Here is a 16395-nt window from a genome sequence, read left to right as displayed (position 1 = left end):
ACGTGGTTACGTTTCTCCAGCAATATTTGCAACACCAGGACGATCCAATACCTCCCATTCAATGGGGAAGCGGTGGCCTCCTGGAATGAGATTCCTGCTGATATTCGCACAGCAAGACCCCACAGGCATAAGCCCAGTTCATCACTGGATAATCTGCTCATGACTCTATTTGAGGAATTAATAATGATCCCAGGATTCCTGGTAAATGTCTCGTCTCTTGTTGTAAATAGTCTGGCTGGTTGGATTGTCGAGGTGTCTCAGTCGACATCTCCCAGAAAACTCTTCTGCCGCCTTTACTGGATGAACGTCCTCCTGTTTGGACACTGAAGGGTTTTCTGGCTACTTGTTTGTGAAAGCAGCACCAGAAGCAGCTGTGGAGAGAGATTCCAGTCGCAAGGATGCAACTGTATAATTGGATCCTTCACGCCGCTCAGATCTTAGACTCTCAATATCTTCATGTGAGGAACAGGTCGGCGGGAGTTCGGTCTTTGTTGATTGCAGCAAACTGATCAATGCAACGACGCGAAGCTCCTTAACCCCCAGCGGCTTGGAGAAGGACGGCACTCAGATGCAGGACTCTGGCTGGTGTTCAAAAATAGGAAAAGCACAACTGATTAGAAATGAAATGACAATGAAGATAGAATTTAAAATTCTTCAGTGAGCGATGGTGGTATAATGGTGAGCATAGCTGCCTTCCAAGCAGTTGACCTGGGTTCGATTCCCAGCCATCGCAGAAAAAACTTATTTCGAAATTTTGGGCAGCAAGGTAGCACAGTTGTTTCACAGCTCCAGGGTTCCAGGTTCGATTCCCGGCTTGGGTCACTGTCTGTGCGGAGTCTGCACGTTCTCCCCATGTCTGCGTGAATTTCACCCCGGGTGCTCCGGTTTCCTCCCACGGCATAAAGACGAGCTGGCTCGGGGAATTGGTCATGCGTAATTGCCCTTAGTGTCCAAAAAGGTAGGAAGGATTATTGGGTTGCGGGGTGAGGGTGATAGGATGGAATTGAGGTCTTAAGTGGATCGGTGCAGACTCGATGGGCCGAATGGACTCCTTCTGCACTGTATGTTCTATGTCTATTTGTGCACCGAGCATAACAGTTTCTGCAGCTCGTCAGGGTGGCCGAGCGGTCGAAGATGCGGGTTAAGGACGCAGTCTCCTCTGGAGGCGTGCGTTAGAATCCTACTTCTGACATTGCCTTTTTTTCCACGAGGTTACATTTCTCCAAAAATTGTTGAACCCCAGGAAGATCTAATACCTCCCATTCAATGGGGAAGCGGTGGCCTCGGGACGCGAGATTCGTACTTAAATTCGTACAGCAAGACCCCACAGTCAGAAGCCCAGTTCATGACTGGATGATATGCTCAGTGACTCTGGTTGACGAAATAATACTGATACCAGGACTCCGGGTAAATTTCCACTTCCATTGTTGTAAATAGTCTGGCTGGTTGGATTGTCGGCCGTGAATCAGCTGGCTTCTTCCAGAAAGTTCTTCTGCCGCCTTTACAGCATGAACATCCTCGTGTTTGGCACTGAAGGCGTTATTCGGCTACTTGTCTGTGCAAGCAGCACCAGAAGCAGCTGTGCAGAGAGATTCCAGTCGCCAGGATGCAACTGTCTCATTGGATCCTTCCCGCCACTCAGATCTTAGACTCTTAATACCTTCGTGGAAGGAACAGTTAGACGGCAGTACGGACTTTGTTGATTGGAGCAAACTGATCAATGCAGAAATGAGAGCTCCTTAACACACAGCGCGTTGGAGAACGATCGCATTCAGACGCAAGAGCCTGGCTGGCGTTCAAAAATAGTAAAACCACATCTAGTTTGAAATGAAATGAAGATGAAAATTAAATTTTAATCGATTTGCGCATGGAGCATATCTTCGGCCACAGTGCGTCAGGATGGCCGAGCGGTCGAAGGCGCTGCGTTAAGGTCGCAGTCTCCTCTGGAGGCGTGGGTTCGAATCCCACTTCTGACATTCCCTTTTCCTCCACGTGGTTACGTTTCTCCAGCAATATTTGCAACACCAGGACGATCCAATACCTCCCATTCAATGGGGAAGCGGTGGCCTCCTGGAATGAGATTCCTGCTGATATTCGCACAGCAAGACCCCACAGGCAAAAGCCCAGTTCATCACTGGATAATCTGCTCATGACTCTATTTGAGGAATTAATAATGATCCCAGGATTCCTGGTAAATGTCTCGTCTCTTGTTGTAAATAGTCTGGCTGGTTGGATTGTCGAGGTGTCTCAGTCGACATCTCCCAGAAAACTCTTCTGCCGCCTTTACTGGATGAACGTCCTCCTGTTTGGACACTGAAGGGTTTTCTGGCTACTTGTTTGTGAAAGCAGCACCACAAGCAGCTGTGGAGAGAGATTCCAGTCGCAAGGATGCAACTGTATAATTGGATCCTTCACGCCGCTCAGATCTTAGACTCTCAATATCTTCATGTGAGGAACAGGTCGGCGGGAGTTCGGTCTTTGTTGATTGCAGCAAACTGATCAATGCAACGACGCGAAGCTCCTTAACCCCCAGCGGCTTGGAGAAGGACGGCACTCAGATGCAGGACTCTGGCTGGTGTTCAAAAATAGGAAAAGCACAACTGATTAGAAATGAAATGACAATGAAGATATAATTTAAAATTCTTCAGTGAGCGATGGTGGTATAATGGTGAGCCGAGCTGCCTTCCAAGCAGTTGACCTGGGTTCGATTCCCAGCCATCGCAGAAAAAACTTATTTCGAAATTTTGGGCAGCAAGGTAGCACAGTTGTTTCACAGCTCCAGGGTTCCAGGTTCGATTCCCGGCTTGGGTCACTGTCTGTGCGGAGTCTGCACGTTCTCCCCATGTCTGCGTGAATTTCACCCCGGGTGCTCCGGTTTCCTCCCACGGCATAAAGACGAGCTGGCTAGTGGAATTGGTCATGCGTAATTGCCCTTAGTGTCCAAAAAGGTAGGAAGGATTATTGGGTTCCGGGGTGAGGGTGATAGGATGGAATTGAGGTCTGAAGTGGATCGGTACAGACTCGATGGGCCGAATGGACTCCTTCTGCACTGTATGTTCCATGTCTATTTGTGCACCGAGCATAACAGTTTCTGCAGCTCGTCAGGGTGGCCGAGCGGTCGAAGGCGCGGGTTAAGGACGCAGTCTCCTCTGGAGGCGTGCGTTAGAATCCTACTTCTGACATTGCCTTTTTTCCACGAGGTTACATTTCTCCAAAAATTGTTGAACCCCAGGAAGATCTCATACCTCCCATTCAATGGGGAAGCGGTGGCCTCGGGACGCGAGATTCGTACTTAAATTCGTACAGCAAGACCCCACAGTCAGAAGCCCAGTTCATGACTGGATGATATGCTCAGTGACTCTGGTTGACGAATTAATACTGATACCAGGACTCCGGGTATATTTCCACTTCCATTGTTGTATAGAGTCTGGCTGGTTGGATTGTCGGACGTGAATCAGCTGGCTTCTTCCAGAAAGTTCTTCTGCCGCCTTTACAGCATGAACATCCTCGTGTTTGGCACTGGAGGCGTTATTCGGCTACTTGTCTGTGAAAGCAGCACCAGATGCAGCTGTGCAGAGAGATTCCAGTCGCCAGGATGCAACTGTCTCATTGGATCCTTCCCGCCACTCAGATCTTAGACTCTTCATACCTTCGTGGAAGGAACAGTTAGACGGCAGTACGGACTTTGTTGATTGGAGCAAACTGATCAATGCAGAAATGAGAGCTCCTGAACACACAGCGCGTTGGAGAACGATCGCACTCAGACGCAAGAGTCTGGCTGGCGTTCAAAAATAGTAAAACCACATCTAGTTTGAAATGAAATGAAGATGAAAATTAAATTTAAATCGATTTGCGCATGGAGCATATCGTTGGCCACAGTGCGTCAGGATGGCCGAGCGGTCGAAGGCGCTGCGTTAAGGTCGCAGTCTCCTCTGGAGGCGTGGGTTCGAATCCCACTTCTGACATTCCCTTTTCCTCCACGTGGTTACGTTTCTCCAGCAATATTTGCAACACCAGGACGATCCAATACCTCCCATTCAATGGGGAAGCGGTGGCCTCCTGGAATGAGATTCCTGCTGATATTCGCACAGCAAGACCCCACAGGCAAAAGCCCAGTTCATCACTGGATAATCTGCTCATGACTCTATTTGAGGAATTAATAATGATCCCAGGATTCCTGGTAAATGTCTCGTCTCTTGTTGTAAATAGTCTGGCTGGTTGGATTGTCGAGGTGTCTCAGTCGACATCTCCCAGAAAACTCTTCTGCCGCCTTTACTGGATGAACGTCCTCCTGTTTGGACACTGAAGGGTTCTCTGGCTACTTGTTTGTGAAAGCAGCACCAGAAGCAGCTGTGGAGAGAGATTCCAGTCGCAAGGATGCAACTGTATAATTGGATCCTTCACGCCGCTCAGATCTTAGACTCTCAATATCTTCATGTGAGAAACAGGTCGGCGGGAGTTCGGTCTTTGTTGATTGCAGCAAACTGATCAATGCAACAATGCGAAGCTCCTTAACCCCCAGCGGCTTGGAGAAGGACGGCACTCAGATGCAGGACTCTGGCTGGTGTTCAAAAATAGGAAAAGCACAACTGATGAGAAATGAAATGACAATGAAGATAGAATTTAAAGTTCTTCCGTGAGCGATGGTGGTATAATGGTGAGCATAGCTGCCTTCCAAGCATTTCATCTAGGTTCGATGCCCGGCCATCGCAGAAAAAACTTATTTCGAAATTTTGGGCAGCAAGGTAGCACATTGTTTCACAGCTCCAGGGTTCCAGGTTCGATTCCCGGCTTGGGTCACTGTCTGTGCGGAGTCTGCACGTTCTCCCCATGTCTGCGTGAATTTCACCCCGGGTGCTCCGGTTTCCTCCCACGGCATAAAGACGAGCAGGCTAGGGGAATTGGTCATGCGTAATTGCCCTTAGTGTCCAAAAAGGTAGGAAGGATTATTGGGTTGAGGGGTGAGGGTGATAGGATGGAATTGAGGTCTTTAGGGGATCGGTGCAGACTCGATGAGCCGAATGGACTCCTTCTGCACTGTATGTTCTATGTCGACTTGTGCACCGAGCATAACAGTTTCTGCAGCTCGTCAGGGTGGCCGAGCGGTCGAAGGCGCGGGTTAAGGACGCAGTCTCCTCTGGAGGCGTGCGTTAGAATCCTACTTCTGACATTGCCTTTTTTTCCACGAGGTTTCATTTCTCCAAAAATTGTTGAACCCCAGGAAGATCTCATACCTCCCATTCAATGGGGAAGCGGTGGCCTCGGGATGCGAGATTCGTACTTAAATTCGTACAGCAAGACCCCACAGTCAGAAGCCCAGTTCATGACTGGATGATATGCTCAGTGACTCTGGTTGACGAATTAATACTGATCCCAGGACTCCGGGTAAATTTCCACTTCCATTGTTGTAAATAGTCTGGCTGGTTGGATTGTCGGACGTGAATCAGCTGGCTTCTTCCAGAAAGTTCTTCTGCCGCCTTTACAGCATGAACATCCTCGTGTTTGGCACTGGAGGCGTTATTCGGCTACTTGTCTGTGCAAGCAGCACCAGAAGCAGCTGTGCAGAGAGATTCCAGTCGCCAGGATGCAACTGTCTCATTGGATCCTTCCCGCCACTCAGATCTTAGACTCTTAATACCTTCGTGGAAGGAACAGTTAGACGGCAGTACGGACTTTGTTGATTGGAGCAAACTGATCAATGCAGAAATGAGAGCTCCTTAACACACAGCGCGTTGGAGAACAATCGCATTCAGACGCAAGAGTCTGGCTGGCGTTCAAAAATAGTAAAACCACATCTAGTTTGAAATGAAATGAAGATGAAAATTAAATTTAAATCGATTTGCGCATGGAGCATATCTTTGGCCGCAGTGCGTCAGGATGGCCGAGCGGTCGAAGGCGCTGCGTTAAGGTCGCAGTCTCCTCTGGAGGCGTGGGTTCGAATCCCACTTCTGACATTCCCTTTTCCTCCACGTGGTTACGTTTCTCCAGCAATATTTGCAACACCAGGACGATCCAATACCTCCCATTCAATGGGGAAGCGGTGGCCTCCTGGAATGAGATTCCTGCTGATATTCGCACAGCAAGACCCCACAGGCAAAAGCCCAGTTCATAACTGGATAATCTGCTCATGACTCTATTTGAGGAATTAATAATGATCCCAGGATTCCGGGTAAATGTCTCGTCTCTTGTTGTAAATAGTCTGGCTGGTTGGATTATTGAGGTGTCTCAGTCGACATCTCCCAGAAAACTCTACTGCAGCCTTTCCTGGATGAACGTCCTCCTGTTTGGACACTGAAGGGTTCTCTGGCTACTTGTTTGTGAAAGCAGCACCAGAAGCAGCTGTGGAGAGAGATTCCAGTCGCAAGGATGCAACTGGAGAATTGGATCCTTCACGCCGCTCAGATCTTAGACTCTCAATACCTTCGTGTGAGGAACAGGCCGGCGGGAGTTCGGTCTTTGTTGATTGCAGCAAACTGATCAATGCAACAATGCGAAGCTCCTTAACCCCCAGCGGCTTGGAGAAGGACGGCACTCAGATACAGGACTCTGGCTGGTGTTCAAAAATAGGAAAAGCACAACTGATTAGAAATGAAAAGTCAATGAAGATAGAATTTAAAGTTCTTCAGTGAGTGATGGTGGTATAGTGGTGAGCATAGCTGCCTTCCAAGCATTTCATCTAGGTTCGATGCCCGGCCATCGCAGAAAAAACTTATTTCGAAATTTTCGGCAGCAAGCTAGCGCTGTGGTTAGCACAGGTGTTTCACAGCTCCAGGGTTCCAGGTTCGATTCCCGGCTTGGGTCACTGTCTGTGCGGAGTCTGCACGTTCTCCCCATGTCTGCGTGAATTTCACCCCGGGTGCTCCGGATTCCTCCCACAGCATGAAGACGCGCTGGCTCGGGGAATTGGTCATGCGTAATTGCCCTTAGTGTCCAAAAAAGTAGGAAGGTTTATTGGGTTGCGGGGTGAGTGTGATAGGATGGAATTGACGTCTTAAGTGGGTCGGTGCAGACTCGATGGGCCGACTGGACTCCTTCTGCTCTGTATGTTCTCTGTCTATGTCTATTTGTGCACGTAGCATAACGTTGTCGCCAGCTCGTCAGGCTGGCCGAGCGGTCGAAGGCGCTGCGTTAAGATCGCAGTGTCCTCTGGAAGGCGTGGGTTCGAATCCTACTTCGGACATTGCCTTTTTTTCCACGAGGTTACATTTCTCCAATAAATGTTCAACCCCAGGAAGATCTAATACCTCCCATTCAATGGGGAAGCGGTTGCCTCGGCACGTGAGATTCGCACTTAAATTCGCACAGCAAGACCCCACTGTCAGAAGCCCAGTTCATGACGGGATGATCTGCTCAGTGACTCTGGTTGACGAATTAATACTGACCTCAGGACTCCGGGTAAACTTCCACTTCCCTTGTTGTAAATAGTCTGGCTGGTTGGATTGTCGGACGTGAATCAGTTGGCTTCTTCCAGAAAGTTCTTCTGCCGCCTTTACAGCATGAGGGACCTCCTGTTTTGACACTGAAGGGTTCTTTGGCTACTTGTTTGTGAAAGCAGCACCAGAATCAGCTGTGGAGAGAGTTTCCAGTCGCAAGGATGCAACTGTATAATTGGATCCTTCACGCCGCTCAGATCTTAGACTCTCAATACCGTCGTGTGAGGAACAGGTCGGCGGGAGTTCGGTCTTTGTTGATTGCAGCAAACTGATCAATGCATCAATGCGAAGCTCCTTAGCCCCCAGCGGCTTGGAGAAGGACGGTACTCAGATTCAGGATTATGGCTGGTGTTCAAAAAATAGGAAAAGCACAACTGATTAGAAAGAAAATGCGAATGAAGATATAATTCAAAGCGGGTCTGTGAGCGATGGTGGTACAGTGGTGAGCACAGTTTCCTTCCAAGCAGTTGACCCGTGTTCGATTCTCGGCCATCGCAGAAGAAATTTATTTCGAAATTTTGGACAGCAAGGTAGCATCGTGGTTAGCACAGTTGCTTCACAGCACCAGGGTTCCAGTTTCGATTCCCGGCTTCGGTCACTGTCTGTGCGGAGTCTGCATGTTCTCCCTGTGTCTGCGTGAATTTCACCCCGGGTGCTCCGGTTTCCTCCTCCAGCCCATAGACGTGCAGGCTAGGTGAATTGGCCATGCAAAATTGCCCTTCGTGTCCACAAAGGTAGGAAAGATTATCCGGTTGCGGGATGAGGGTGATAGGGTGGAATTGAGGGCTTAGGTGGGTCGGTGCAGACTCGATGGGCCGAATGGCCTCCTACAGCACTGTATGTTCTATGTCTATGTCGATTTGTGCACGGAGCATAACATTTCACCCAGCTCGTCAGGATGGCCGAACTGTCTTGCTGGAGGCGAGGGTTCGAATGCCACCTCTGACATTAACTTTTCTTCCACGTGCTTACATTTCTCCAGCAAAATGTTCAGGCCCAGGAAGATCCAATACCTCCCATTCAAAGGGGAAGCGGTGGCCTCGGGACGTGAGATTCGTGCTTAAATTCGCACAGCAAGTTCCCACAGGCAGAAGCCAAGTTCATGACGGCATGATCTGCTCAGTAACTCTGGATCAGGAATTAATAATGATCCCAGGACTCCGCGTAAATTTCCACTTCCCTTGTTGTAAATAGTCTGGCATGTTGTATTGGCGGATGTGAATAAGTTGGCTTCTCCCAGAATGTTCTTCTGCCGCCTTTACAGCATGAACATCCTCGTGTTTGGACACTGGAGGGGCTATTAGGCTACTAGCCTGTGAAAGCAGCACCAGAAGCAGCTGTGCAGAGAGATTCCAGTCGCCAAGATGCAACTGTATAATTGGATCCATCACGCCGCTCAGATCTTAGACTCGTAATACCTTCGTGTGAGGAACAGGTAGGCGGCAGTACGGACTTTGTTGAAAAGAGCAAACTGATCAATGCAGAAATGAGAGCTCCTTAACACACAGCGTGTTGGAGAACGATCGCACTCAGATACAAGAGTCTGGCTGGCGTTCAAAAATAGTAAAACCACATCTAGTTTGAAATGAAATGAAGATGAAAATTGAATTTAAATCGATTCGCCGATGGAGCATATCTTTGGTTACAGCGCGTCAGGATGGCCTAGCGGTCGAAGGCACTGCGTTAAGGTTGCAGTCTCCTCTGGAGGGGTGGGTTCGAATCCTACTTCTGACATTAACGTTTCCTCCACGTGGTTACGTTTCTCCAGCAAAATGTGCAACCCCAGGAAGATTCAATGGGTCAGGGAATGAGATTCCTGCTTACATTCGCACAGCAAGACCTCACAGGGAGAAGCCCAGTTCATAACTGGATAATATAAGAACTAGGAGCAGGAGTAGGCCATCTGGCCCCTCGAGCCTGCTCCACCATTCAATGAGATCATGGCTGATCTTTTGTGGACTCAGCTCCACTTTCCGGCCCGAACACCATAACCCTTAATCCCTTTATTCTTCAAAAAACTATCTATCCTTATCTTAAAAACATTTAATGAAGGAGCCTCTACTGCTTCACTGGGCAAGGAATTCCATAGATTCACAACGCTTTGGGTGAAGACGTTCCTTCTAAACTCAGTCCTAAATCTACTTCCCCTTATTTTGAGGCTATGCCCCCTAGTTCTGTTTTCACCCGCCAGTGGAAACAACCTGCCCGCATCTATCCTTTCTATTCCCTTCATAATCTCATATGTTTCTATAAGATCCCCCCCCCCCCCCCCCCTCATCCTTCTAAATTCCAATGAGTACAGTCCCAGTCTACTCAACCTCTCCTCGTAATCCAACCCCTTCAGCTCTGGGATTAACCTAGTGAATCTCCTCTGCACACCCTCCAGTGCCAGTACGTCCTTTCTCAAGCAAGGAGACCAAAACTGAACACAATACTCTAGGTGTGGCCTCACTAACACCTTATACAATTGCAGCAGAACCTCCCCAGTCTTAAACTCCATCCCTCTAGCAATGAAGGACAAAATTCCATTTGCCTTCTTAATCACCTGTTGCACCTGAAAACCAACTTTTTGAGACTCATGCACTAGAACACCCAGGTCTCTCTGCACAGCAGCATGTTTTAATATTTTATCATTTAAATAATAATCTCTTTTGCTGTTATTCCTACCAAAATGGATAACCTCACATTTGTCAACATTGTATTCCATCTGCCAGACCCTAGCCCATTCACTTAGCCTATCCAAATCCCTCTGCAGACTTCCAATATCCTCTGCACTTTTTGCTTTACCACTTATCTTAGTGTCGTATGCAAACTTGGACACATTGCCCTTGGTCCCCAACTCCAAATCATCGATGTAAATTGTGAACAGTTGTGGGCCCAACACTGATCACTGAGGGACACCACTAGCTACTGATTGCCAACCAGAGAAACACCCATTAATCCCCACTCTTTGCTTTCTATTAATTAACCAATCCTCTATCCATGCTACTACTTTCCCCTTAATGCCATGCATCTTTATCTGATGCAACAACCTTTTGTGTGGCACCTTGTCAAAGGCTTTCTGGAAATCCAGATATACCAGATATACCACATCCATTGGCTCCCCGTTATCTACCGCACTGTTAATGTCCTCAAAATATTCCACTAAATTAGTTAGGCGCGACCTGCCCTTTATGAACCCATGCTGCGTCTGTCCAGTGGGACAATTTCCATCCAGATGCCTCGCTATGTCTTCCTTGATGATAGATACCAGCATCTTCCCTACTACCGAAGTTAAGCTCACTGGCCTATAATTACCCGCTTTCTGCCTACCTCCTTTTTTAAACAGTGGTGTCACGTTTGCTAATTTCCAATCCGCCGGGACGGCCCCAGATAATTTTGGTAAATTATCACTAGTGCATTTGCAATTTCCCTAGCCATCCCTTTTAGCACTCTGGGATGCATTCCATCAGGTCCAGGAGACTTGTCTACCTTTAGCCCCATGAGCTTGCCCATCACTACCTCCTTGGTGATAACAATCCTCTCAAGGTCCTCACCTGTCATAGCCTCATTTCCATCAGTCACTGGCATGTTATTTGTGTCTTCCACTGTGAAGACCGACCCAAAAAACCTGTTCAGTTCCTCAGCCATTTCCTCATCTCCCATTACTAAATCTCCCTTCTCATCCTCTAAAGGACAAATATTTACCTTAGCCACTCTTTTTTGTTTTATGTATTTGTCGAAACCTTTACTATCTGTTTTTATATTCTGAGCAAGTTTACTCTCATAATCTATCTTACTCTTCTTTATAGCTTTTTTTAGTAGCTTTCAGTTGCCCCCTAAAGATTTCCCAGTCCTCTAGTCTCCCACTGATCTTTGCTACTTTGTATGTTTTATCCTTCAATTTGATACTCTCCCTTATTCCCTTAGATATCGACGGTCGATTTTCCCTCTTTTTACCGCCCTTCCTTTTTGTTGGTATCTACCTTTGCTGAGCACTGTGAAAAATCACTTGGAAGGTTCTCCACTGTTTCTCAACTGTTTCACAATAAAATATTTGCTCCCAGTCTATCTTAGCTAGTTCTTCTCTCATCCCATTGTAATCTCCTTTGTTTAAGCGCAAAACACTAGTGCTTGATTGTACCTTCTCACCCTCCATCTGTGTTTTAAATTCCATCATATTGTGATCGCTCCTTCCGAAAGGTTCCCTAACTATGAGATCCTGAATCAATCCTGTCTCATTACACAGGACCAGATCTAGGACCGCTTGTTCCCTCGTAGGTTCCACCTAGGAAACTATCGCGGATACATTCTATAAACTCCTCCTCAAGGCTGCCTTGACTGACTTGGTTAAACCAATCAACATGTAGATTAAAATCCCCCATGATAACTGCTGTACCATTTCTACATGCATCTGCTATTTCATTGTTTATTGCCTGCCCCACCATAATGTTACTATTTGGTGGCCTATAGATTACTCCTATCAGTGACTTTTTCGCCTTACTATTCCTGATTTCCACCCAAATGGATTCAACCTTATCCTCCATAGCACCGGTGTCACCCCTTACTGTTGCCCGGATGTCATCCTTAAATAACAGAGCTACACCACCTCCCTTACCATCCACTCTGTCCTTCCGAAAGGTTTGATACCCTCGGATATTTAACTCCCAGTCGTGACCATCCTTTAACCATGTTTCAGTAATGGCCACTAAATCATAGTCATTCACGACGATTTGCGCCATCAACTCATTTACCTTATTCTGAATAATACGAGCATTCAGGTAAAGTACACTTATGTTGGCTTTTTTACCTCTGTTCTGAATCTTAACACCTCGATCAGTAACCTCTCCTAAGTTATATTTCCTCTTAACCTTTCTCCTAATTTTCCTTGTCATCGAACCCATATCTTCCTGTAACAACCTGCCGCGTCGCTTAACATTAATGTTTTCACTTCCCGTTTTATTTCTTTTATTATTCGTGGTCCTATTCACTGAGCTCCCCCTCAGTCACTGTACCTTGTACTGTCGCCCTTTTTGATTTTTGACTATGGCTTCTCTGCCTTACACTTTCCCCATTACTGCCTTTTATTTATGTCCCTGTTTTACAACCTTCCAACTTCCTGCATCGGTTCCCATCCCCCTGCCACATAAGTTTAAACTCTCCCCAACAGCTCCAGCAAACACCCCCCCCCCCCCCCTAGGGCATCAGTTCCAGTCCTGCCCAGGTGCAGACCGTCCGGTTTGTACTGGTCCCACCTCCCCCAGAACCGGTTCCAATGTCCCAGGAATTTGAATCCCTCCCTCTTGCACCATCTCTCGAGCCACGTATTCATCCTCTCTATCCTGACACTCCTACTCTGACTAGCTCGTGGCACTGGTAGCAATCCTGAGATTACTACCTTTGAGGTCCTACTTTTTAGTTTTCCTCCTAGCTCCCTAAATTCAGCTTGTAGGACCTCGTCCCGTTTTTTACCTATATCGTTGGTGCATATGTGCACCACGACAGCTGGCTGTTCACCCTCACCCCCCCCCCCCTCCAGAATGTCCTGCAGCCGCTCCGAGACATCCTTGACCCTTGCACCAGGGAGGCAACATACCATCCTGGAGTCTCGATTGCGTCCGCAGAACCGCCTGTCTATTCCCCTTACAATTGAGTCCCCTATCACTATAGCCCTGCTATTCTTCTTCCTGCCCAGCTGCGCAGCAGAGCCAGCCACGGTGCCATGAACCTGGCTGCTGCTGCCTTCCCCTGGTGAGCCATCTCCCTCAACAGTATCCAATGCGGTATATCTGTTTTGCAGGGAGATGACCGCAGAGGACCCCTGCACTGCCTTCCTACTCTTGCTCTGTCTTTTGGTCTCCCATTTACTATCTCCCTCAGTACCTTCCACCTGCTACTTGTTTCTAGCTTGAAATTAAATGACGACGAAGATAGAATTTTAATCGATTTTTGCACGCAGCATATCTTTTGCGACAGCGCGTCAGGATGGTCGAGCGTTCGAAGTCACTGCGTTAAGGTCACAGTCTCCTCTGGAGGCATGGGTCCGAATCCCACTGCTGATATTAACTTTTCCTCCACGAGGTTACATTTCTCCAGCAAAATGTTCACCCCAGGAAGATCCAATGCCTCCAATTCACCGGGGAAGAGGCGGCCTCAGGACGTGAGAATCCTGCTTAAATTGGCACAGCAAAACCCAACAGGAAAAGATCAGTTACTGACTGGATAATCAGATCTGTGACTCTGGCACTCAGATACAGGGTTCAAAAATAGTAAAAGCACATCAAGTTTGAAATGAAATGACGATGAATATAGAATTTAAATCGCTTTGTGCATTCCACTGAAACAATTTACCATTTCCTCCGAAGCAAAGCTTATTTTATCAAGTCAATGTGCTTCTTAATTCCTGTTAAATTTTGTTTCCTTGCTGATGTAAAATCAAAAAAAAGACTTTTTGTCCCCTGGTTTTATATCGGGATCACTGGGTCAATTTGGTTCTTTCTGGTTTGGTGGCGTCCACTGCGAACAGAACAATAGACATAAGTGAGCAGTCTTTACAACTAGAAGAGTCGAGCACAAGGGCAATGCCGCTATGCAGATTCTTCATAAAATCCTTAAAGAGAAATAGAAAATGTTGGATATCTTGACTGGTATGGCAACATCTGTGGAGAGAGAAAGACAGTTACAGTTCCGAATCCAGTACGACACTCCCTCCCATTCTCTGTTTCCATCTCCATAGCTGCTGCCAGGCCTGTTAAGGATTTCCAGCATTTTCTGTTTTTATCACGGGATTACACGCCAGCTCTAGGCGGCTGTCATGGGCACGGTGGGCGGAATGGACTCATCCTGATCTGTAACCATTTTTTGATTCTCTAAACAAGAGTTAGCAACGGGAAGTATCCAATTGGAGAGTTACACCCTGGCGTATGTAATCTCCCTCCACAGCTGCTACCGGTGCTACTTTCACAGACATGTAGCCGAAGAACACCTCCAGTGGACAAAACAGAAGGGAATTCATCCAGTGGAGGCGACAGAGAAGGATTGTGGAAGAGGTCAACTGAGTCACCTCGACTGTACTGTGGACAGCCGAAGAACTGATGTCAAGGAGCGGTTAAGCTCCAAACATGACCTTTGCCCCTCCCTCCTTTTCCTCCAAACTGCTCCCGAGTTTAGTCAATGGGACCATATCGATCGAACAGATGTTATAAAGTCCTTGCAGGGCTCGGCGGGGGTTTGAACCCGGGACCAATCGCATTTTGCCGATCAGAAGACGCTAAGCGAGAATCATACTCCTAGATCAACGAACAAGCCGGAGATCCGTATTCCGCTGAAACCATCTTACCATTACCTCCCAAGCAAAGCTTATTTTATCAACTCAACGGACTTAATTCTGTTGAATTTGGTTTGGTTGTTAAAGTAAAATCAAAAGGAAGTCCCTTTTGCCCCTTGCTTTCCTTATTTAGATTATTGGGTAAATTTGTTTTTTTCTGGTTTGTTGGCCTCCACGGGGAACAGAACAATAGACAGAAGGGACAAGTCTTTGTAAATAGAAGCGCCGGGCACAAGGGCAATGCCGCTATGGAGATTCTCCATAAAATCCTGAAAGACAAATAGAAATTGCTGGACAAATCGTCTGGTATGGTAACATCTGTGGAGAGAGGAAGAGAGTTACCATTCCGAATTCAGAATGACCCTGCTTCCCATTCTCTGTTTCGCTCAACACAGCTGCTGCCAGGCATGTTGGGATTTTCCAGCATTTTTTGTTTGTATCACGGTACTATACGCCAGCTCTAGGCGATTGTCAGGAACACGTTGGGCGGAATGGACTCACCCTGATCTGTTACCATTTAATGATTCTCTAAACGAGTGTGAGCAACGTGAAGTATCCAATTGGAGAGTTGCATCCTGGCGATTGGAATCTCTCTCCCCCGCTGTTTACGGTGCAGCCTTCACAGATACTTCGCAGAAGAATCCCTCCAGTGGACAAACAGGAGGAAATTCATCCAGTGGAGGCGGTAGAGGAGGGTTCTGGGAGTGGTCAACTGTGTCACCTCGACTGCACTGTGGGCAGCCAAAGAACTGGTGTCAAAGAGCGGTTAAGCCCCAAACATGACCCTCGCTCCCACACTCCTTTTTCTCCAAACTGCTCCCTCGTTCAGTCAATGACACCATATCGATCGCATAGATATTAAAAAGTGCTTTGCAAGGATCGTCCAGGATTTGAACACGTGACCTCTAGCATTTTATTGCAGCAGAAGACCCCAAGCGAGAATCATACCCCTAGACCAACGAACCAGGTGCGCTCAACGTACCGCTGAAACCACCTTACCATTACGTCCCAAGCAAAGTTTATTTGAGCAACTCAATGGACTTCTTAATTCCCGCTGAATTTGGTTTGGTTGTGAAAGTAAAATCAAAAGAAAGTCTTCTTTGTCCCTTGCTTTTCTTATCGGGATCATTGCGTCAATTTGGTTCTTTCTGGTTCGTTGTCCTCCACTGCGAACAGAACAATAGACATCCGGGACCAATCTTTATAAATAGAAGCGCCGAGCACAAGGGCAATGCCGCTATGGCGATTCTTCATAAAATCCTGAAACAGCAATAGAAAATTGTGGATAACTCGGATGGCCGGGCAACACCTGTGGAGGGAGACAGAGAGTTACAGTTCCGAATCCAGTCTGACCCTCCTTCCCATTCTCTGTTTCCCTCCCCACATCTGCTGCCAGGCCTGTTGAGATTTTACAGCATTTTCTGTCTTCATCACAGGACTACACGCCAGCTCCAGGCGACTGACATGGACACGGTGGGCGGAATGGACTCACGCTGATCTTTAACCATTCTATGATTCTCTAAACGAGCGTGTAAGTTCTGAGCAACGTGAAGTATCCAATTGGAGAATTGCATCCTGGCGACTGGAATCTCTCTCCCCCGCTGCTTCCGGGGCTGCTTTCACAGGCACGTAGCCGAGAAACACCTCCAGTGGACA

The 16395-nt window shown here is 47.5% G+C and overlaps 5 non-coding genes across 5 annotated transcripts; all 5 read left to right on the top strand.

Annotated features, from left to right (window-relative positions):
* Nucleotides 1-661: 661 nt before the first annotated feature.
* On the top strand, nt 662-733 carry trnag-ucc (transfer RNA glycine (anticodon UCC)). The gene has a single exon. It is a non-coding gene; the product is annotated as a tRNA-Gly (tRNA).
* Nucleotides 734-1893: 1160 nt separating this feature from the next.
* On the top strand, nt 1894-1976 carry trnal-aag (transfer RNA leucine (anticodon AAG)). The gene has a single exon. It is a non-coding gene; the product is annotated as a tRNA-Leu (tRNA).
* A 1906-nt stretch (nt 1977-3882) lies between these two features.
* trnal-aag (transfer RNA leucine (anticodon AAG)) lies at nt 3883-3965 on the top strand. Its single transcript has one exon. It is a non-coding gene; the product is annotated as a tRNA-Leu (tRNA).
* A 1906-nt stretch (nt 3966-5871) lies between these two features.
* On the top strand, nt 5872-5954 carry trnal-aag (transfer RNA leucine (anticodon AAG)). Its single transcript has one exon. It is a non-coding gene; the product is annotated as a tRNA-Leu (tRNA).
* A 3130-nt stretch (nt 5955-9084) lies between these two features.
* Nucleotides 9085-9167, top strand: trnal-aag (transfer RNA leucine (anticodon AAG)). The gene has a single exon. It is a non-coding gene; the product is annotated as a tRNA-Leu (tRNA).
* The last annotated feature ends 7228 nt before the right edge of the window (nt 9168-16395 follow it).

The sequence above is a fragment of the Scyliorhinus torazame genome, chromosome 24 (assembly GCF_047496885.1).
Source record: "Scyliorhinus torazame isolate Kashiwa2021f chromosome 24, sScyTor2.1, whole genome shotgun sequence".
Classification (NCBI taxonomy): Eukaryota; Metazoa; Chordata; class Chondrichthyes; order Carcharhiniformes; family Scyliorhinidae; genus Scyliorhinus; species Scyliorhinus torazame.
Note: the sequence above shows the minus strand (reverse complement) of the source record. Positions and strands in the feature narration are given on the sequence as shown.